This window comes from Paramormyrops kingsleyae, chromosome 9 (genome assembly GCF_048594095.1).
Source record: "Paramormyrops kingsleyae isolate MSU_618 chromosome 9, PKINGS_0.4, whole genome shotgun sequence".
NCBI classification, from domain to species: domain Eukaryota; kingdom Metazoa; phylum Chordata; class Actinopteri; order Osteoglossiformes; family Mormyridae; genus Paramormyrops; species Paramormyrops kingsleyae.
In genome coordinates this window covers 31639788-31663277 of record NC_132805.1, presented here as the reverse complement: position 1 = coordinate 31663277, position 23490 = coordinate 31639788, and the positions used below count along the sequence as shown (strand labels likewise).

At 43.3% G+C, this 23490-nt stretch overlaps 1 long non-coding RNA gene across 1 annotated transcript in view; it reads right to left on the bottom strand.

Moving 5' to 3' along the window:
* Nucleotides 1–2984: 2984 nt before the first annotated feature.
* Nucleotides 2985–23490, bottom strand: part of LOC140592704 (uncharacterized) — a 48013-nt gene continuing 27507 nt past the window's right edge. The window contains exon 4 of the long non-coding RNA XR_011993132.1: nt 2985–3506. This is a non-coding gene — a long non-coding RNA (uncharacterized lncRNA). The remainder of the gene's footprint in view (nt 3507–23490) is intronic.

Genomic DNA, 23490 nt, shown 5'->3' with positions numbered 1-23490 from the left:
TTAGAGCCTAATTTAACAAAAATAACGGTAACAGCTTCTCAATGCTGACTCAGATAGCTTTATTGTCACTGTACAGCTACAATGAGATGGCGGTTGGATCGAAATTTAGAGGTCTCCATAAAAACTATACAAGCCAAAAAAATTTGTTATGGCACAGCATCCAAAACAAACAGCGAACACACAGGCACTGGGTACATTTAGATGTATTAGCTAAATTATAGTAGCCTAACAGCCCTATTCCTCAGGCTTTCCTCAACAGCACAGAGTGGATTTCCATTCACAAATTATAGAGCAGCATACAGAGATACAGTAGAATATTACAGGTTGTAGACAACACGCACACAAAAAGTTTATTTTCAGACTGAAGACTCTAGATCCCACCAGAGAAATCTCCACCAAAATAAGGCTAAATGATTAGACACTTTTATTTGGTTTGAAAATGTTTACTGAATACTAGTGTTTGGAAAAAGAGATTATATAAATAGAGCCATGCATTCTTCAGGAATATTCTCCTGCAGTGCATCATGAAACAGTGTTTAACCCGCCGTGGAAGGCGATGCTTCACCATACTTAGTTCTGCATTAGATTACAATGGAAAGACGAGCTTTCATACTGAAGTCCTGTCATGCACAAATACCCTTGATGAGCTCAAATTACTTTTGGTGAGAATATGTGTGTCACTGCAGTCTCACACCACCAGAGCTGGAAGACTGATGCTCATTACTGGCCTTGTATATATGTTTGTACACATGTACGTCTGTCTCTCTGTACATCTCTCTGTATGTCTCTCTCTCTGTACATCTCTCTCTGTATGTCTCTCTCTCTGTACATCTCTCTCTGTACGTCTCTCTCTGTACATCTCTCTCTGTACATCTCTCTTTGTACGTCTCTCTCTGTACATCTCTCTGTGTACATCTCTCTTTGTACGTCTCTCTCTGTACGTCTCTGTACATCTCTCTCTGTACGTCTCTCTCTGTACATCTCTCTCTGTTCTGCCTGGGTTACTTCCAGTAGTCAAAAAACATTTGGTGGATCTCTAAATTCCCCGTAATGTGTGATGACTCATGTGAGTGTGTGCCCTGCAATGAACTTGCATCCCATCTAGGGTGTCCTCTGCTTTATGCCCAGTACTTTCTGGGATGGAATCCAAGATCTCCATGATCCAGCAATGGATATATGAATAGGGAAATGTATGTATGGTAATTACAGTATGTACATGTGACATTCAGCAAAATGCAGTAATATTCCAGTGGAGACATCTGTCCAGCTGCAGCAGCGGTGGTCTGATTGGATACTGGATACATTGCAACACACATGGAATTTATTTTGTACTGTCTATAGGAATTAAATTAACAACAAATTATGAAAGAGCATTGTTTGAAATTAAATGTTTCACACGTCTCTCATAGATGTAATGAATTTGTTTTACGGATATCTTTTCATTACTTTAAAATCTTTTTCTCATTAGCCCAACATATCTAAGCGTCAGTAATTATTTAATCCACCACACCTCTCTGCTTCCTGTTGCATATTACTAACATATAGAGAGAAAACTTTAGTGGACAATGACTGGAAATAATTAAGGCAAAAGAGTCACACGTACAATAGCTCTTTGACCTATGAGAAACAAAGCTGGGTTTAGGTCCTGCGTGGCCTCATGCCTGATGTATGGTACCATTCATTCTCAGTTAGCAGATGAGATTAAGCACTAAGTCTGACCTGCTGTGGAAAATTGGGGGGTGCGCGGGGTGGGAATCCTTTCAGACAGGAAATGTGCTAAGTGAACTCTTGTTCAATGGCTGTCGGATGCCCACACTTGTAGAAAACCTAATCCTGCAGACATAGAGAGGCGCACAGAAAACCCGCGTTCAAAATAGAGAGGGAAACTGTTGTAAAGCTTCGCAGTTGAGCCCAGTGCATTCTGGGTGAAGAGGAAGCCCTTATAGTGCTGTGGACATATTCATACGAGAGATCCTTGAGATTTTCCTGTGGTCATTTGCCCTTGTCAGAATCTGGCATCTTGAGGAATGGTACAAGCAGACATGATTGTTTAGCTGGCTGATGGAAACCTGACACCGCAAGACAAGGAGGATTTGGGTCAATATAAATCAAGGGCTCTTTTTCAGGCCTGGCCCAGGTTCTGGGGACATTTTGCCCTTGTTGGAACACATTGGACACATTAGCTGAATTTTCATGAGAAAAATGTACATAAACAGTATGCAAGATGTTGCCTTTGGGGTTGATGTGTGATAATAAAAACATGTATTCAAAATTATTTATGGCACAAAAGCGAAAACTCACTGGTGGCAGTAGTTGAAATGCTAATGAATCACAATTCAAAAATCCAAAAAATACAAGCCATTGCCAATTGAACAACAAAAGGACCGATACAACCTGAAGTGTTATTTAATCTTAATTAACTTAATTAACTCTATCCAATGAAAGACCTTTTATGCAGGTGACTGTATAATTTTGTGATAAATTACATTCACGTAATGATACGATTACAAAATTAACAAACATAAATACACGTTTTAAAAAATACGATTACAGAAGTTAAGATGATCTATTAATTATAGCATGCTTATTAAATAATAATTAAATTCCTTTAAAAGCCTGATATAAATGCGATATATGATATACGATGTATATAAAATTACTATATGAGGTACATAAAATCACAATCAGTAGGTTAATTTATATGTCACATTGCATGTCCATTTACATGTTTTTACATTAAATGCTAAAATGTACTTTATCATGAATCATGAAAGCAAATGTGAAATAAAACTACCGGGATAAACCAGCATTTCATGTCTGCAGTGAGAACAAGTGGAACTTTTATACTGTTTCATCATTGTCTCTGGGCTGGTGTGCAGTTCAATCAGAATACCACCTCTGTAGAAACTCCAAATGTCAAAATATCAAATATCGAACTCTTTTCATTTTCATTTTCATTTTCAGTGAATATGACCCATGGGTCATAAGTTGACATTAAATTACAATCTCTTTGGTCAGGAAGTACAACAAACCATAATAAATAGAATATAAATATGAAAAACATTTATTTCAATTCAATTCAGTTTTTTTTTACGTAGTGCCTTTCACCCAGGGTGCTTTTCATGGGTGCGCTGTGATGCATTACAACATCATTAAGACAGAATGATACAAAAACAAGGAAAAGAAAATAGAGAAATGAAATAAGGCCAGATGATAATGGAGGAGAGGAACCAAAAACTCCCAAATAGGGAGGAAAAAGAACCTCTGAGGCTCCATTTAATCATGACATACTGAGACAAACAAAAAATACAATTAAAAATCCAGTTTATAAATACATATAACCGACGTGCCAAACGGAGTCTGTGAATTGTTTCATGTGCCTTTTTTCCTTCCACACAGACCAAATCTTGGAATCCAGGGTGCAGGCTTTGTCATCAGATCCGTCTGATTATGCATCCCCTTGTTTCCCCCGTTCTCAGCTGTTACCTCGTCTTCCTCCCAGATACCTAACGAGGGTGAAGTCAACTGGGATTAATCAGACGTTGAAAACAGGCCTTGGTACTATTCGTTAATTAAAGCATCACTTGCTACCAAAGAGGTTTTGGACGCCTCTTGATGGCCTTGATCCCTGTGGTCAGAAGCGTGTATGAATGATGTGCTTTTTAATAGGATTTTGCTATGGCACTGTTTTGTTTGTATGAGTCTGGCAATATGAAGTAGGATTTTAATTCCCATAACTGATGCTCCAAGATTGGCTGTGAATGTTTTTTTTTTCGTGTTTATCTTTTATTCAAGTGGCCTTCAAGCTGCAGAGTAGTGTTGACTAAAAAGTGAAATAAAGATAAATTTAAAGTGCGTCAAAAAACACAAATGAAAAATCAAACATCACAACCACCTCCTCTGTAATTTTCCAGTATAAACACTGAACTTGAGCGAGGCTAAACTACTGAAACTTCAAGAAAATGAAAGATTTCCTGCTTGTTGGACCCTGCTGCTCACGTTTCAAAATCTGATGTGTTAATTATGTAGTCTATACCTGCCACGTGTGGTCAACAGAGTGGACTGTTTGCAAAGCCCAAGATCATTCTCGGGACTCGCTCTGCCTTGTCGATGGTGGTGGTCATCAGTGAACAAAGAGTCAACCAACAGAAATCAATGCTACTATTCACGTTCACTTGAAGTATAACTTCAGCCATTACAACATGCAGCATTTTGCTTGCAATGAAGAAAATGAAAAGGTTTAAACCTACTTGTATTAGAGGAATACAAAATGAAAGGTGTTTTGTCAGTTTATGACTATATAAAATTTAAATTTGTTGGAAACCTATATAGTTCACCTACATACATGTATATATGTTCATATATAATAAACATATAGAACTGAACTGTGAAACTTAATGCAGTGAATATCCTTATGTGAAGCAGAAGCCTCTATTTCACAGCTGCGGTTGATTTTGATATGAAGTGCACTGTAATTGCACAATTTGGTAGCTGTGATGCAAGTGAAACAGAAAAGCCACATTCTGGCTCCTGCTATGCACAGAGCTGCCCAATCGGGACGCTTTTCATGCCACCTGGATGCGCCGATCCAGAAAAGCAACATGACTCTCAGCTCGGGCAGTGACTCAGCGATGTCTGTGGTGGGGCTACGCGAAGGATCCCCCGCAGAATCCCTCCCAGATTCCCACCATTCCCCAGATAATCTCACCCCACCCCATGGGAACCTTCGCAGTGGGGATTCTAACCGCAGTGGTATGCTGTTCAGAGTGGCGTTCTGGAAACGTGACTTAGCTGACTAAAATACCCAGCAGCCCTTCTTTTTTGTTGTCTGTAAGGAAACTAGTCAGAAGCTAGTCAGAGGATAATGGTATTACGAATCAGTTCTGTCTGTGTTTTTGAAACAGGATCACAAAGGCAAATCCTTCGGAGCGAATAATGTTGTCATCGGTCACTGAAATCTGGGCTGGTACATTACCTCATACCCTTCCTGAGCACTACACTACCAAACTGATTTTTTTTTATTACAATAACGCAGTCACATTCACCAATCAGCAAAAGTAGATTTCCAAAAAAGGCCAACCAAAATACTATACATTACACTGGGAAGAAAAGTATTGCGTGTGAAAGTTACACATCCTAATAACTACTGTTATGTGTAATATGTCTGGTATGTGGTTCAGTCATTCATGACTCTGAAGTTGGTGTGTTTCCAAACCCAGAGAATGTTATAGTTGGGACTCCGATTATGTCAACAAACAACGGTTAAAACCATATTAACGGTCCTGGGGCTATATTTAAAAATACATTTTTGGGATGACTGGCTCTGGAGACAAGCTACATTTCACCGTGGAGATAGCAGTGAATGTGGTGCCTCAGTCTTCTTGTCATTCAGTTCAAAGAATCCAGAGAATGTGTTGACGAGCATTTTAGCACTGATATGAAGAACAGAAAATGAAACAGATCAGTAGGTGAATTTAACTAGACTTTTGTATGAAGCTCAGTGCCCAGTAAGTGAAGCCTTCACTGAAAAAAGACAGCAGAAGTGTTCCTGTCAGGGGCAAACACATGGAAAATTAATATGATCTGAATTGTGAAAGAAGTTCCCAACAGCTACTTGGGTTACCCTTCCCAGCTCTGTAGGCACCACAGGTATGATGAACAACAGAAGAACAGCAGAAGCTACCCACTGAGCAAATATATGTTGCAAATACATCATTTCAACATCTTGTCCCCCGAGGAGCCAGAATGAAAGTTTTTGTAAGGTCTTCTGAACGTTCAATATTGAGTCTTGCACCTGTCTTGCATGTCCACAGATGTCCAAAGTATCTCCTAGCCAGACGTTCAAATTTTGAACCGCATATCTATGTCCAAGAGGGGTCGTAGTCAGATGTCCAATTACTGAACCCGATTTGTACATCGTGCAGACGTGCAGATATGGTCCTGGACTGACCGATGCGATAGACATAATCTACTTGTCTGGCAGATGTCTCATGTTTGCTGGGTTGAGGTGCACAGCTTTAAGGTTTATGGATAAGCTGGATGGGGGGGGGGGGGGGGGGCTGGTGTTTTATCCATGTAATTGGACTCCGAAGGCCTGTGGTCACTGTTAAGCCTGGAGTGGGAGTTAACACTTATCGAGGGGGTCACATAAATATTTATTGACCAGAGTGATACATTTCTCTTTTGTAGGGAGACACTATTGGAACACGTTATGATGTGTGCAGTGCACATGTGTGAACGCTTCACTGCCAGACGCTCTGGGGGTGAATGACTTTACTTGGTGTTTTCTGGCACGTGTCCCGTCAGCATGTGGACTTTCTCAGTAACAAATGGCTCCGATAGTCTCAGGAGACAATGAAGGAGTTTGGAATAAGAGAGGCCTACCTAACAGCATTCAGCGTTCCTCGTCGTGCTGCTGTGAACCAGAAACGGTTAAACCATTTTCAGATTTGAGATTTTCTCATAGTTTCTATATTTTACTTTCAAAAATTAATGTGTAAGTGAATGACAGACAAAGAATTTATATTAATAAGAAATATTTTGACAAATATGACATTTTAAGCTCTGTTAATAAGGATTGATAGGTCAAAACTCTTTACAATAAGATATAGATTCACAAAATAACGCCACTGGAGTACTGGACTTTACATTAACATATGACATGGAAAGACCTACAGCTCTATATCCTAGAAAGTGTTCTGGAGCTGGAAAGTTTTCTTGTGGTCTTCAGGGGGTCTTACATAAGATCTATTTAATATGGTCTTGGAGCACTTTAGCACGCAGCTTGTGTTTGGTAAGACAACACAGTGGAGGAATCAAATCCTAGGAAAGAGCTGCATGAGATTTAAGAGCAGTGACATGGTCTATGAGGAGTCTTATGGCATAGATCAGAAAAGGCAACAGGAGCAGGCTGTGGCCCCTCACTGTGGTGCCGTGCTACACGAGGAAGAGTCCTTCATCTACTGCTCCTGAGGTTACACGTGGCAAAACCTGACCGCAAAATCCTGTCAAAACACACCTATACATGCACAACCTGGTGGCCAGTCTTCACTGACTGCACGTTCCATCAGTAAGGGCAGAGTGTGAAGGTCGAATTAGCAGAGCAGTAGCACAGCTGTACATAAAATATTTCAATCCACACAACATAATGGGAGACAGAATCCAGTCTTTGTTGTGTTTCAGTATGAATCAGGTATATCAGGATGATAATGCACCAATACACACAGCGAACCTGACAGAGTGGCTTGATGAACATAAAAGTTGAACATCTCCCATGACCTGCATAGTCACTAGATCTGAGTATTATTGAGCCACTTTGGGGTGTTTTGGAGGAGCGAGTCTGGGAACGTTTTCCTCCACCAGCATCACATTGTGACCTGGTCACTGGTCTGCATGAGGAATGGTTGAGAATCCCTCTGGCCACTGTGCAGGACTTGTATCTGTCGTTCCCAAGATGAAATGATGCTCTATTGGCTGCAAAAGGAGGCCCTACACCATATGAGAAAATTATTGTGGTCTAACACCAGGTGTTTCAGTTTCATTGCCCAACCCCTGTATGATATGGTATGGTATAGTACGGTATGGTAAAGTTTTCATACTACAGTGCTCATGTTGGAGTGATGCACCATGGAAATTCACTGGATTTGGGGTGAGGTAACTGAAAATCCATACCTTCTACCCTTAGCTATAAACTATTCTTAGTCTCTGAAGACAGTGGGAATCTGGTGTCCACTGGTGTCCAGCTTCTACTGACCCACATTCAGTGTTTAAACATCCACTGTTGGCATCCACGCCTGTCATTATGAACCAAAAATGACATATAAAAATAAATCAGTTAGGACACCATTCAACGCATAAAAAGGGGTATAAGACTGAAATCGCCTCAGCAAGCTGCAAGTACAATAAATTACAAGTTCTAAAATTATAGCAAGTGTCCTTCTTTCTCACAAGCAGAACCCAACCACTTTGACCTTTAATCCCCAGGCTCCACCAGTTAGACCCAGTTCTGCCCTGGCAGCCAATCAAACATTCCGACACAAATGCCCTATCAAAGACTGTGACATCCATGCACGATCGAATGTTTCCATCCATTCATTTTCCACACCCGCTATCCAGTGCAGGGTTGTGTATTATCAGAGGAGGCCTGGACAGCGGACGCCCTGGGCTGGGCCCAGTCAGCCACAGGTCATACACGAAAATAGACGGTGTCACGGGGTAAGGTGTCGAGAGGTCTCAGGGTCGGGCAAAGACAACGAAACATCCAAAAAAGATTGGTGATTTATTTAGGCATCAGCTCATGTCTCGGCTCTCCCATCAAAGGTTCCAAAACAAGAAAAAAAATAAAAAAACAATAAAGAAAAACTAATACAATTAACTATCAAACAAACGAAAAAACAAGTACACCAGACTGTACCGTGGCCTCTAGTCCCCACACACCTAAGGACCTCCCACTCCGAGAGCACACAAGTAGCTGGGCCCCAAAAAAAGAACTAACCCTTCCACCATCTTATAAACCCTTGTCCCCGCCCCTCTAATTGGGAGCTACCATTCCCCTCTGGGTATAAGGGTACCACCCTACCATAAGGGGAAAAAAAAGGCAATAAATATAAATAAGGACTCTACGTAGGTCCCACATGTGCACGCCCATCTGCTTCCACCCTTGCCGATCCTGCAAACAAAAACCTTGGGAGAAAGATATCAAAACAATTCATTGTTGTGGTAAAATGCCACTGTCCCCTTAAAATAGTGAGGACGGTTCCATACACGCGGCCTCACACACCCCCCCACTCAAGATTGTCCCTCCTCATAGAGGCGGGACAAGAAATCAGCAGTCACATTGTCCGTACCCGCTTTGTACTGTACCGTAAACCTATATGGCTGCAATGACAAATACCACCGCGTAATCCTAGCATTACTGTCCCTCATACGATGCAACCACTGTAAAGGCCGATGATCCGTCTCAAGGACAAATTCTTTACCCATTAAATAATATTTAAGGGTGTCCAACGCCCACTTGATAGCCAGGCACTCCTTCTCCACTGTAGAATACCTCGTCTCCCTGGGGAAGAGCTTGCGGCTGATGTACAGAACCGGCTTCCGGTCCTCTCCCCCTCCTTGCAACAACACAGCCCCAAGCCCCAACCCAGAGGCATCAGTCTGGACTAAAAAGGGGAGATCAAAATTAGGGCTCTGCAACACTGGACTACGACACAAACTGCCCTTAAGGTCCTGAAAAGCTTGATCACACTCCTCCGTCCAAACCACTTTGTTAGGTCCAGACTTGCGAGTCAAGCTGGTCAACACGGCGGCCCGGCTAGAGAAATTGGGTATGAACCGCCGATACCACCCAACTAAACCCAAGAAGGACCTCACTCCCTTCTTGGTAGTGGGTGGCGGGCAGTTCTGGACCGCCTCCACCTTACTCACTTGCGGCTTAATAGTTCCCCCACCCAAGACATACCCCAGATAGCACACCTCAGGCTTAGCCAGCTGGCATTTACCAGCATTGACCACCAGACCCGCCTTACTTATCCTTTGCAATATGTCAGCCAAATGCCTTACATGTTCGGCCCATGAAGAGCTATAGACTACCACATCGTCTATATAGGCAGCAGCATAACCTTCTGCCCCTCTCAACACCTGATCCATCAGGCGCTGGAAGGTTGCTGCGGCCCCATGTAATCCAAAAGGCATGGTGGTAAAATGGAACAGCCCCATTGGAGCCCGAAATGCTGTCAATTCCTGAGCTGCAGGCGTCAGGGGCACCTGCCAATACCCCTTACACAAGTCCAGTGTGCTAAGGTATTGAGCCTTACCAAGTCGTTCCACCAACTCGTCCACCCTGGGCATAGGATAAGGGTCAAAGGCAGAGACCGAGTTAAGCTTTGAAAAATCCACACAAAAACGAAGCCCCCCATCCTTCTTTGGAACAAGCACAACTGGGCTACACCACTCACTACGGGATGGCACAATCACCCCCATCTCCAACATTGCCTGGACCTCTTGTTTTAGTGCAGGGATCAGCCTTGCTGGAACTCTAAAGGAAGTCTGTCGAATTGGGCCAGGAGATGTCAGCCGAATGTCATGATGAATCAAGGCCGTCCGCCCTGGTCGCTCTCGAAAGAGACCTTCCGGAATAACCTGCAATAGTTCCTCTTGCTGATGACTGGCCAGATGCCCCACTGAAGGATGCAAGTCCTCCTCCCCTACCGTAGGAAAATACTGTTCCTTGAGCTCCTCCTCTTCTGGCACCACACGAGCCCATCTCAGATCACTGGTATCTCCTGGCCTCGATATCCACTCTTTGAGCAGGTTGACGTGAAACACCTGTTTGGGATTGCGTCGATCTGGCATAGCCACTTCATATGTAACAGGGCCCATCTTGCGTAACACCTCAAAGGGCCCCTGCCACCTCGCCAGGAGACTGCTATCAGAAGAAGGCAGCAACAAAAGAACTTTCTGCCCCGGGTTAAAGGTGCGGCTACGAGCCGTCCGATCATACCAAGTCTTTTGATGTACTTGAGCCTGAGCCACATTATCATGGGCCAGGCTACTCAACTCCTCCAGCTTGTCCCGCATCTTGAGCACATAGCTCACAATGCTACACTGATGTGGAGAATCACTCCCCACCCAGGCCTCCCGGAGGACATCAAGGGGACCCCTCACCTGTCGTCCATAAAGCAGCTCAAAAGGGGAGTAGCCGGTGGATGCTTGAGGAACCTCTCTATATGCAAAGAGAATATAAGGCAGCCACTGGTCCCAATCAACTCCCGTGCCACCCACAAACTTCCTTAACATAGCCTTCAATGTTTGGTTGAAACGCTCAACCATCCCATCAGTCTGCGGGTGGTAGGGCGTAGTTCTAATGCCCCTAATTCCCAACAATGCATACACCTGCTTCAAGAACCTAGAATTGAAGTTGGTACCCTGATCAGTAATAATCTCTCTAGGAATACCCACCCGAGAAAATAGCTGGATCAAACAATTAGCCACCTGCCTAGCCTTAACATTTCTCAAAGGAAAAGCCTCAGGATAACGGGTCGCATAGTCACACACAACCAGAATATAGCGGTATCCACCCCTACTCTTCTCTAGAGGGCCAACTACATCCATAGCAATCCTGGTGAAAGGAACATCTATAATGGGCAGGTTCACCAATGGCGCTTTCATACCTCTATGCGTGCGAGTGGTTAACTGGCATGTAGGGCAGGATTTACAATAATCCAGGACCTCCTGATGTACCCCAGGCCAATAAAAACGACTACAAATTCTGTCTAAGGTTTTCTGTTGACCCAAGTGACCTGACCAAGGGATACTATGGGCTAACTGCAATACCTTAGCCCGTAGGGCCTTAGGCACCACCAGCTGTTCTCCCTCAGCAGTCACACGCACCAGCTTTCCCTCTCTCAACACAAAACCCTCCTTCCCAGGTGCTAACACCCTAGGGTTCTCCTCTTCCCTTCCTACCTTCTGAAAACATGAACTCAAAGTGGTATCCTCCTGCTGCACCATGCCAAAGTCTGCAACCTTCAATATGTCCTCCTCCAACGCAGGAAGGGGCAACTGTTCCTGCACGGGAGTGCCCAAAACTTTCTCCCTCCTCCTTGCAGACTTAGGCTTTCTCTCCTTACCCCCAGGAGAGCATCCAGAGAAAGGCAAAACCTGCCACAAATCCCCATCAGTAGACCTAATCTTTGCTTGAGTCCGAGTTAACACATAACCGCCAACTGGGGGCTGATGACGCTGCAACAGCTCGGCCAACACCGGAACATCCTGGCCTAAGACAACCGGGAAAGGACAGGTATCCATGATACCCACGTTCAACAGATACATCTGCCCATCTACTTCCATCTGAATATCCGTAGTTTGATGTTCACTCTCCTCACCATGAATACAACGTACCCTCACTCTACCCACACCAGTCAATCTATCAGAGCCCAAACATGATCGTTGAACAAACGTCTGGCTGCTGCCCGAATCTATCAGAGCCTGCCACGTATTCCCCTTAATTCGTACCGGAACTACAGCATCAGTTGAAGTGGACATTACATTAGGCCGACTAAAACCAGGGGTGTAACACAACCCAACTGCACTACTAAGGGCTAAGGGACACTCTGGTTTTATATGGCCAGGCTGTCCACAGTTATAGCATATTAATTTAGGCCTAGGCTTAGCATTTACGCTTGATACTCTACCAGGACTACTAGCCCTCCTAAATTCACGACCACCACCCACAGACTTACCAGGGATCTTCCCCTCCGGTTCCCATAGAGCACCAGGGGTCCATCGGCCTGATGTACTTTGAGTCCCGAGCTGATAGGTCCGCTGGTGCCGCCGGGCTGCAAGGAAAGCTTCAGCCAAGTCCGCTGCCTCCTTAGATGACTGTGGGTTACGTTCTTTAACCCACACCTTCAACTCTGGGTTGAGCATGCGGAAAAACTGCTCAAGTACGATGGCATCCCCAATCTGCACCTTAGTCTTTTCCCCTGGACACATCCACTTCTGATACAAATCTGTAAGTCGAGCTTGCAATTCTCTAGCTGTTTCTCCCTCTATAACCATCAAGGAACGAAATCTGTGTCGATATGTCTCTAGATCAATTTCAAATTTAGTTAAGATGGCCTGTTTCACTTTATCATAGTCTCTGGTATCCTGAACATCCATTGCCACATAGGCAGCACGGGCCTTCCCTGACAACAAAGGAACCAGATACAAAGCCCAGCTGTCCCTTATCCATTGGTTTGCTAATGCAATCCGTTCAAACGTAGTCAAGTAATGCTCAATGTCCTCATCCTCAGTATACGGGGCCATCTTAGGGAGACCCCACCCAAGGTGCACTGGTGGAGGGAAGCCCACCTGACTTGGGGCCTCAGATGTAGAGCTGGCTGAGCGAGATGCCACCTGCGCAGAACCCTGACGAAGCTCAGGCAACGACGCGGAGTCCAGTGAGGGGTCTACCACTCCCGCTGCTGGCTGGGGACCCACGTGCTCCATGCTCACCAACAACTGTAGTTGCTGAAACTGATGGTGCAATGACCTCCACCTTTGGTCCTGACGCTGTGACTCTCGCTCCAATCTGTCATCTCTCGATTGCTGTGCCTGAATGAATGAGGTTAGTGCAGTCTCAAGCCTCAGCAGACGGTCATCTGGGGGTGCTGAGTATGGCCTGGCTGCCACATCACCTTCCTCTACTACTGAAGGTACCACAATAGTACCTATGCCAGCCTTGCTTCGTGTCACTGGTGGTTGCGTTCGACTTGACTGTGACATCACAATGCAAAGCACCGACCCTGGCAGAACACTGGATCCCACCGCTGCCACCAAATGTCACGGGGTAAGGTGTCGAGAGGTCTCAGGGTCGGGCAAAGACAACGAAACATCCAAAAAAGATTGGTGATTTATTTAGGCATCAGCTCATGTCTCGGCTCTCCCATCAAAGGTTCCAAAACAAGAAAAAAAATAAAAAAACAATAAAGAAAAACTAATACAATTAACTATCAAACAAACGAAAAAACAAGTACACCAGACTGTACCGTGGCCTCTAGTCCCCACACACCTAAGGACCTCCCACTCCGAGAGCACACAAGTAGCTGGGCCCCAAAAAAAGAACTAACCCTTCCACCATCTTATAAACCCTTGTCCCCGCCCCTCTAATTGGGAGCTACCATTCCCCTCTGGGTATAAGGGTACCACCCTACCATAAGGGAAAAAAAAAGGCAATAAATATAAATAAGGACTCTACGTAGGTCCCACATGTGCACGCCCATCTGCTTCCACCCTTGCCGATCCTGCAAACAAAAACCTTGGGAGAAAGATATCAAAACAATTCATTGTTGTGGTAAAATGCCACTGTCCCCTTAAAATAGTGAGGACGGTTCCATACACGCGGCCTCACAGACGGTAATGGACCAAAGCCAACCACGTGTCTTCTGACTTTGGACCAAAGTACACAGAGGACCTTCATGGCAAAATGCAAAGAACATGCAAACTCCACCTATACGCTGTAGTCAGAAATGGAATCAACAACCCTGGAGATGTGATAAATATTTTCACCCAAAAATCTATTGTCGGTACCCAGGACCATGAGATATGGCGTTCTATGTTTGCTTAAACCAAACCCAGGATACAGTCTGTTATATGGTTATATATATATATATATTTCCATTTTCTTCTATCCATTAGCTTGTTTAATTCTGGTCTGTTTGAAGTGCAAAAGGGATGAAATGTAGACATCAGAAGCGTGACTGACGGCACATTAGTGAAGCTATAATACAACATAATATAGAATAAAAGCTAGAATATAGTAGAATATAAAATACAAGCATGATTATAGTAGAAAATATATTTCTAGCTAGAATGAGGTAGAATATAGAATATAAACTAGAATATAGTAGAATGCAGAACATAGAATGGAAGCTAGAATATAGTAGAATATAGAATGTACAGCTTTCTTAGTCTCAGGATTGCAGTCTGTTATTCAGCACTAACGTCTAATACAGCCATAATCCAAGGAGCTCCATTTTGCAGGTTTCCCACCAGATCGGGTTTCAGACAGCATACATTATAGTTAGTTTCCTTGTTTATTTTGCCTGTGTGAGGCACTTAACTTTTCTGTATGTGTGACAATACTAACAAGAAACGCAGGGCTGGAGTTCCATGATTAAAGGAAGGCCTCTCAAACGGGCACACTGGAGGGCGACACCAACCAACCTGACCAATCAAGGTCTCCACACCATAATGAAGCCTCCACACCATTATGGTGTCTGGAAAGTCTCCTTGTAGGTGCTTTTCTAGGATTTCAGGGTATTGGTCATTTGTTGGTCCTCAACATGCAGTAAATGGACCATGAATGATCAAGTTACCACTATTCTTTGCGAATATGGTTTGACAATGCATGGGCTACAAACCTTTTGGACGGCCAGATAGGGGCTTTAATTCCAGACCTGAGTTTCTATAAAATATAAATATGCAATGAAATAAAAGCCCGTTTACCGAGTCTTTCTCGTAATCATCAAACGAATAGCTTAGCTTCTACAAGAAGTATGACCATGTCTAAGCCAGCAAGCACCGGCCAAACTTACAAAAACGCTAACAGCTGCAATTCTGCGAAAACGGGACGCCCTGCCTATTCATAAACAAAAAAACTCATTTGTTATTTCTCACTGAGATGACAAACTACTCAAATACAAAGAAAAACAGTCGATCTCAGTGAGGCTTTCCTGTGCATCAAGCGTAAACTCGTTTTGGATGATGACAGATATGCCGTGAAACACTTCCTTGTCACGACGCCATAATGCTGAGTAGATCTAAACGGGTACACTTTAAAAATAACAGCAGTATATTTAGGTTGGAAGATTATTTAATTTTTTTTTTATTTTTTCAAAACCAAATTCAAAACTTGTGGTTTGTGGGTTTGTCAGGCCAGTATTTCTCAACATGGGCCTGAGGTCCATTGCAAACCATATTACAAGGATGGCTTAGGTTTTGCAACAATCTCATTGAAAGACACCATTGTTATTACGGGCCAGAATGAACTGCACTTAATCAAACATTATTAAAAAGAGTACTTTTAAGTACTTTCAAAGTACGTTTAAATGATGTGATTTTTTAAAGTCTACACAGGGAGCCAACAGTGCTATGGATTTACTGGTTTCGTATACTACTGCTCTTCTCCAATCCATAAAGCATTTAAGCATTTTCAGCAGGCCACAATGGATAGAATTCTGACTGTGAAATCATCTGGTAAAGTCTAATACACTAAACAGCATTTTTATTTCTCACCTGAGATGACGATGCAGCTTTTTTCCCCAAGTCGGCAGTTATCGTGGACGGTAATGTTTTTAGCAGACACCCCCAACCGCCCCCCCCCCCTCCTTCCCTACTGCAGCACTGCTTATGTGCAAGAAACTGTCACTGTAACTGACACTCATGCTAATCATTAATGTCATTCTCTCAAATATATATAAATGACAAGATGGAAGATGGATGGTAATAACAATGAGCGCAACAAATTTTATGTGTAATAATATGTTTTTTGACATTTCTAAAGCAGCGTTCTGTTTACATTCCATAAAGACTCGCGGCAAACATTCCAGTCAATTCATTTACACACTTTCGTCAAAGATACCTGTATTTGTTTAATAAATAATACAAACTGAGTAATTCAAATTGCCTGTGATGCTTTGTGGAGTACATGAACAGTCCAGTCATGCTTTATTACTTATACTTTAAAGTTGTGATCCTCGACTTGTGCGCGCCAGCTAAACATTCTGTTAAAGTTATTTGCAGGTAGATTTCATTGCCCATGAAATCATTCTTGCAACCTGAGATAATAAGAAAGAACATTTACTTTTAAGGTTGTCCGACAAAAATAAGTCTCTTTCTTTCTGAAAATGGCATTCCGGGAATAGAACTCAGTTGGCATCGGACAATACCAGCATTGTAATGATATAAAAATACATTCACTGGGCGATGCAGCCAGGCTACCTCAAAGGCCGTACTTCGAAGTGAAAAAAACCACCTCAAGGAACGCAATCTAGAAATAACATTTCTTTGTTTCTCGTGGCTGACGTCACCACGCTGCCATGATGATGGATCGAGCCGTTTTACGGGGGTTGAGCTAAATGGGATGCAGTGGAGACTCTCGCCCTCCTTTCCTGCTCCGTGTATCAGTCACACCAGCCGTTCCTGTCGCCCACTTAAGTAGATAACTGAGCATGGGAATGTGACCCATCTCAGCCCTACAGATTGCCAGCCGGATCTTCAGGCGCTAGTGCTATCAGTTTGTACAGTATTCATGGCACTAAAACCTATTGATAGGTCATAGCCATTGTGCTGTACCCAGTAACTAACACATTCAAATGAATCCGCCATGTGTGGCAGGCAGAATCTCTGATCTTGCGGCAACTTAGAGCCGTTTGTGAGTAACAGAGACCTCTTCATAGGTTGACACCTTTTTCGTTATTGCCATAATGAATGGATAGTTATAAATGCATTTAATTTACCAGTTTGCCTAAAGCCTGATTGTGTGACATTTACTGAGGCACTGAAAAATACTCGAATCGTTTATGTTTCAAGCTCAGGCACTTCTAGTTTTAGAATTTCTATTATGTGTCTCCTCAAACAGCAACTGGTGCAGAGCCCATCTGGAAAGCCCTGCTTTTCCTTTTTATAGATAACTAAAATATTGTCTATTATCGTCCTGTTTATACATGCCTTTTTTCATAAGCAGCAGACTTTGGGCTGCAGTGGATTAAAACAAAAACTGCAACAAAGGACCTTTTCAGTGCAACTCTAGGTGAAATGAAAGAGAGGAGCAGATTTCAGCCCACAGAGCGCGTAATGCAAGGTGTATTTAATATACTTATATAAAAGTTATATAAAATTATGCACATTTAAAATTATTATTATTATTATTCTCAATAAATACAAAACAAATCTTTCAGCGCAATGTTAAGTAAGAGAATTAAGTGTGAACAGCTCTGAGCAGCTCAATGGTCTAGAAACATCTAAACATGTGTACTAACATCCTTGTGTTATTCCTTGACCGATCTGAAGATGGTGGGCGACAGCTTTGTTGTTTAGGGTGCTATGGGCTTCTTGTTTCACCAGCCTTTTGATTTAAGTGTTCCTTTGTGGACGTGCTGCAGCGATAAATGAATTTTCTTTAAGGTCTCTGCCCCCAGCGGCATGAGTATCCTGCACTTTTGCGTCTGTCTCACCTGGGACCTAATAAAAACAGGAAGTTCCAGGCTCGATATATTCTGAGGAGCAAGTTTTGCTCGGAGCTCAGTCTGGTTGCACGTTGTTTTAGAAATTCCCGTCCGGTCGGCAATTTCACGTCCCAGTGGATACCCGTTTCCTGTAGTGTGCCGTCCAATGGACTCAAGGACCTTTGGGTCAAGATCCTGACAGCGTGGGTGAAGCTGTCCGGTTTAACGTTGTTTGCTTCTGTGTTCTGTTCAATATTTTGTCAATAAAATCTCTGACAATAGAATTTGCTGACTCCATGACAAGCTGCATAGGTTTATTCAGACATGACTTAATGTGAGTTGGTTATTGCAAGGAACATCTGTTCTTTCCCTTGATACTTAGCATTTCTTGTTTTATCTTTTTGGTCTTGCCTTGGAACACGTTGGTTTGACATACAAAAAAAAAAAAAAAAACGTTTCTCTGTTTTATGATTGTCACTGTCATCTACTTAAAATCTGACTCAGTTCTGCTTTTGGAAATAGATGCTTGGCAGAGAAAATTGATCTGCATGGATGAACCATCAGAAAAGATAAAGGTAAGAATGAAAAGCCGTGAAAGGCCAGGTAGAATAGAAAGGTGATTCTTTTCCCCACAGTATATTAGGTGGAAAGCAGAAGAATAACGTACAGAAACGAGCAATTAGTCTGTGGCAGAAGTAACTACACAGACCTGGCAGTGGCTGAGGTCTCTACAAGAACGGCCCCAGAGGATGGAGATCTGGCAGAAAGATGAGGGCTGCTGGGATCCCGAAGCCGTCATCCTGAGCGATTAACTGCGTGGCGGGCCGGGACAACAGCATCTGACTCAATCCAAACTGCCATCAGCAGTGAGCGTCGGGAGATGGGGAGGGGGGGGGGGGGGTTTAGCGATCTCATATCTGGGGAGGTTATCTGGTAATAAGCAGCTGTTCTTGGGAAAAGCTGGAGGGGGCCTGGTTACACAAGCAAGAGGGCCGAGCAGAGGGGAGCTACAGTAGTTCATGACAAAATATCACCCCTCCACCCCTGACAGCTAAATGAACTGGTACTCTTCAATACAGCATAGCTGAGTTACTCCACAAACATTCAATGTGACATTTTGCCATTGACACATTTAGCAGGGAGTATAGCAGGGAGTATTAAAATAGTATTACAACCAGGGAGTATAGTAGGGAGTATTAAAATAGTATTAAAATCAGGGAGTATAGTAGGCAGTATTAAAATAGTATTAAAATCAGGGAGTATAGTAGGCAGTATTAAAATAGTGCTGAAAGGGGTCCGTAAAGAATTCCATAGGTGCTACCCTAGATCACCCCAAATTGACCCCTCACATCTCGAAAGCTCGTCTTGGGCTCCCTCTACCCAACCTCAGCCCCCCTTCTTGCTGTCCCTCCTCAGTGAGGCACCTCCCCCACCCACCCCCATCCGGATAACATTAATCACCTGCCCAAATGCACTTCATTACCATTTACACTGTTTTCAAAAGCTCCGTACAGTGCAACAGGGTGCATTAAAGTCTAAGTATAATTTTCCACGCTTCATTTTCTTGACCGATGCATGTTAAAAAGATGGCTACGACTTCCAGGAATTGCAAGACACCCCAAGGTATTCTTAATGGACACCTCCCAGGTCGGATAAGGATCAACTTTGGGAGATCTCTCCCGGGACGTTCAAATTTCTGACCTATTAAGTTTGTGACCCCATAATTAATGCTTGAGGTTGTTCATAATTCGTCTAAGGCGGAGTAATTGTTTCCATTTGTAATCTCCTGCAGGCCACCATTCACCATGCTGTTAGCCAGTCGGGACCGACTGCGAGGTTGAACATTAGGAGGTCCAGAGCGTTTACATGTCATACCTGTTACCCGACAATGAGACGTGACAGGCGTGGCTTAAGAACCAAACCCAGCTGTCTCAAAGTGAACACCACAGACTTTGGTGTCAGTTAAACAGCCAAACAATGGGTGCTTTCTCAGTACCTACTAGTACCAGAACTGAACTTGGTTAAATATTGATTACTCAAAAAATTATTAGTAATATAAATAGTAAATGTGTTTGCATGGAAGTTTCTTGCCTTTGAGCAGTAGAATGTTATAGCATCTATATAGCAATATCAATATTGCACAAATATATAACTTATTTTGATAGATAGATAGATAGATAGATAAATAGATAGATAGATAGATAGATAGATAGATAGATAGATAGATAGATAGATAGATAGATAGATAGATACATTTATGCCTATTGTCTGATTCTAGAATGTCATCCTCCCACATGAAAAAGAAAATAAATATATTGCAAGAAAAGGAAAAAAAATATGAAAAACTAGACAACAAGACTTTCTTTGATCCCACCCGTTGACCACAAATGATTTCTTAATTAGTGGGCAGATCAAAGCTTTGTTGTGGTCCAGGGCCAAATCCTACATACAGCATGGATTAGCTTGGAGCTGTGTCTCCATGTTTGAGTTCCCATAGATGTGGCAGGCCATCACGATAACCATAAAAACACAATGGGGAATTCAGGCCCGCTCCGTTCCCTTCCTTCTCTGCACTCCAAGCATCCCACCGGGCAGATGTCCCGCGATACAAAGTGATTTTACTCATTCAGAAAAAAAAGAGAACAGGATTTTTAAAAAGTACAAGATGACCGATCTTAAGGCGCAGGAAGCCTAGGCTGTGAAAGTAGTGACGTCCCGAGCCAGCGGCCGTGCACAGGGCACTGCCTGGTGATGTACGCTGTGCCCCATAAATCCCTGGGGAGCGATTCTCCTCCATACTGACGCCTACAGCAGAGCTCAAACCAGGACGTCATCCAAAGAACCCGCTGGAACACGACTTGTAGCATTAAACAAATCTTTACTATAGTAATAAACAAATTCTGTATTTTTTATCTACATGTTGAAGTACTTTAGAGGATATTAAAAGCACATTTTGGGGTACAGGAAAATGGTGCTTTTTCGGTACAATAAAATGAGACCCTTTGCTGACAAAGTAGCGTAGCTCTTCGTCATTGATAGAGATCTGTTTTTTTTTTGTAGAACGGCCTATGTGGAATTGTTACTTAATTTTTATAGCAGTGTCAGTACTTCGTATCAGTGTAAGGCAGCCATCTCTGTTGGCACCACAAAGAAAGTCACCCTGCTTCAAACCTAGACTTTATCCACCATGCCGCCACGGGTTCCGTCCTTGTCAGACTGAGGAACACCTCACTTCCCACACAAGAAAAGAGCTGCATGATGTCAGCAGGCCCGCTCTGGAACTTTTACAGGCCTTCATTACGACCTAGCTTCACCGCCACCCACCCCACCTTCTGTCCCCAAGACCCCCCACCCCCTACACCCCCCCACCTCCAAACTCCCCTGCAAAGCCACACTCCCCTGCCAAAGTGTGTTCCTGGCAGTACTTCTGAACACGGAACAAACAGAAAGACAATATTATTGCCTGTTTCTTTTATTGGGGTTGCACTGCACCCTCTATTTCACTTATGGGATTTTTTTTTTTCGTGCAATGCAACACAGATGGAGAACTGGAGCATTTAAAGTGGGTAAAAGGCTGGCATGTGAGGACACAACACTGACCCTTCATTCTCAGCTGCTCCTGCCTGGTGCCTGGCGTGGTCTTCATTGCCCTAAGAAATGTGCCAAAGTAATCACAACACCAGTACCAGCCTACAGGCCGAACTGTCGGCAGAAATTGCGCTTCTGGAACCTGAACCCAAGGAGAGACACTTCGATCCAAAACACGTAAAACTCCAATCATTCTCTGAATATAGCTTATATATTATATCTGATTATAGTTCAGATATTTAGTATAGTTAGTGGCTGGCTGGCTGATTGGGACGGAGATTTAAAGGGAGTCATGAGGTCTGGAATCCCCAAGTGTTATAAAATGCAACCTAAGAGCACAGAAGTGGAGCAGAGGCCCCAGCAGGACCCACACGGAGCTGAGAGCTGTTAGCCCAGGCCTGCTGCCCCCCAACCCCACTCACCTTTATCTAAAAACAAACATTTGTGCTTTTTTCACATAGGCAGCTGTCTAATCTATGCCGCCGTCTGACCACAATGAAAATACCGCAGAAGGACGGCATCCTGATTTTGGACACGGATGTTTGCAACAACAAACACTATGAAAAGAATTAGAAATTAGATTATTTGCCAGTTTAATTCCCAGATTATGGTGAAGCTGTTAAACATTTTCATTTTTTTACCCATCCATCATGTAAATGGCGGGGGGGGGGATGTGCTGGATCAGAGGCTGGGTAACCCCTGGACCGGATGTCAGACCATTTCAGGACTGAGATGCATCACAACCTGAATTTATTGCCCGAATTTGCTCACACACGCATTGTCTAGTGTACTTACAGGGCTGCTTGACAGACATACAGTACATAAATACACAATTAATAAAGTCAATGGTCACATATACAGTAGTCCATTTGATATATACAGTGTGCTTGTGTGGTTGATAACTGTACAGATAGTACAAGAGTGCATGTCAGTGCAAGAAATGTTTTAATAAATACAATAAGGACAGTGTGCACTCACTATCAGCAATATAGAAAAACCAGTTAGCCTAGTAGCGCATTTTTGGACTGTGGGAAGAAACCTGGAAGAATCCTCCAGAGACGCGGGGAGGACATTCCAACGCCACACATAGAGAGGAGGCAGCATCAGAGACCCGGGTTCCAGAGGTGTCCTATAGCAAGTTCAAACATGAACATCATTAGATGCCTCCCGTCAGGTCATACAACCTGACGGGAGGCATCTAATATCTCTCTGTGTATGGGATTATCCAGATCACTGTCAACCTTCACATCTTCAGATGTGCTCTTCCATTGAACTCTCTGCTCTATACTCTATACTCTATACTCTATACTATAAAAATACTGCATAATGTAAAGACTCGAACATCAGCTTCATATGCATCTGAGAGTGCAAACTGGTGAAGCTGCAGAAGATTCCATCCACACTCATGGAGTGAGTAGCAGACTTTGCCTAAAACAGTCCATTAAATAGATATGAAAGGACACAGATATCAATATATATAGTAAGATTTACAGTTCAACAGAGGGTATAAGCCAGCCTGATAAACTAGTCAATGCCCTCCAAATTACTGCTTTTAACATCATGGTGGACTTTTAAGTGCGCTTTGGGATTTGTGGATCATATCCATCCAGGGATTGCTCTGAGGAACCAGAGGAACCCACGCTGTGAAAACATTGTTTCTCCTGTGACCTCATGTTTCTTCAAGGGCTTAGTGTCCACCTTCCCACAGACATCTGGATCCCGAACAAGAGCTTTGCCCACTCGTCATCTACCCATTTCCTACAGGAGAGCTGCAGACATGCAATTAAAAAAATCATTCCTAAGTCCCATGATCCTCCTCCAACTGTAAGTGGATCATAAAAAGAAATTTAATATATGAGCTCTTCATCTTGTTAATTCGCAGCGATAAACTTGAGGCAGTTGAAGATACATGACAGCCTGTGGCCACTCTCAGCCGATAAACTAAATGAAATCAAAGTGCTGTATTATCAAGCGAGGACAATTAGAGAAAACATTTCCCTCCTAATGGACCACACACCGGCTCCATGTTTACAGAAGCAGCTCTTCCTACGCGTAAGCAGGCGCCAACGTCAAACAGACCTCGGAGGCGTCCTCTACAAAAACAATGCCCCTGTTAATGGACGGGACGATGCTCAGGCTGAGCTCGTTTCGCCAAAAAAACAAAATAAACGAAAGCTTTGCAAGTGTATGC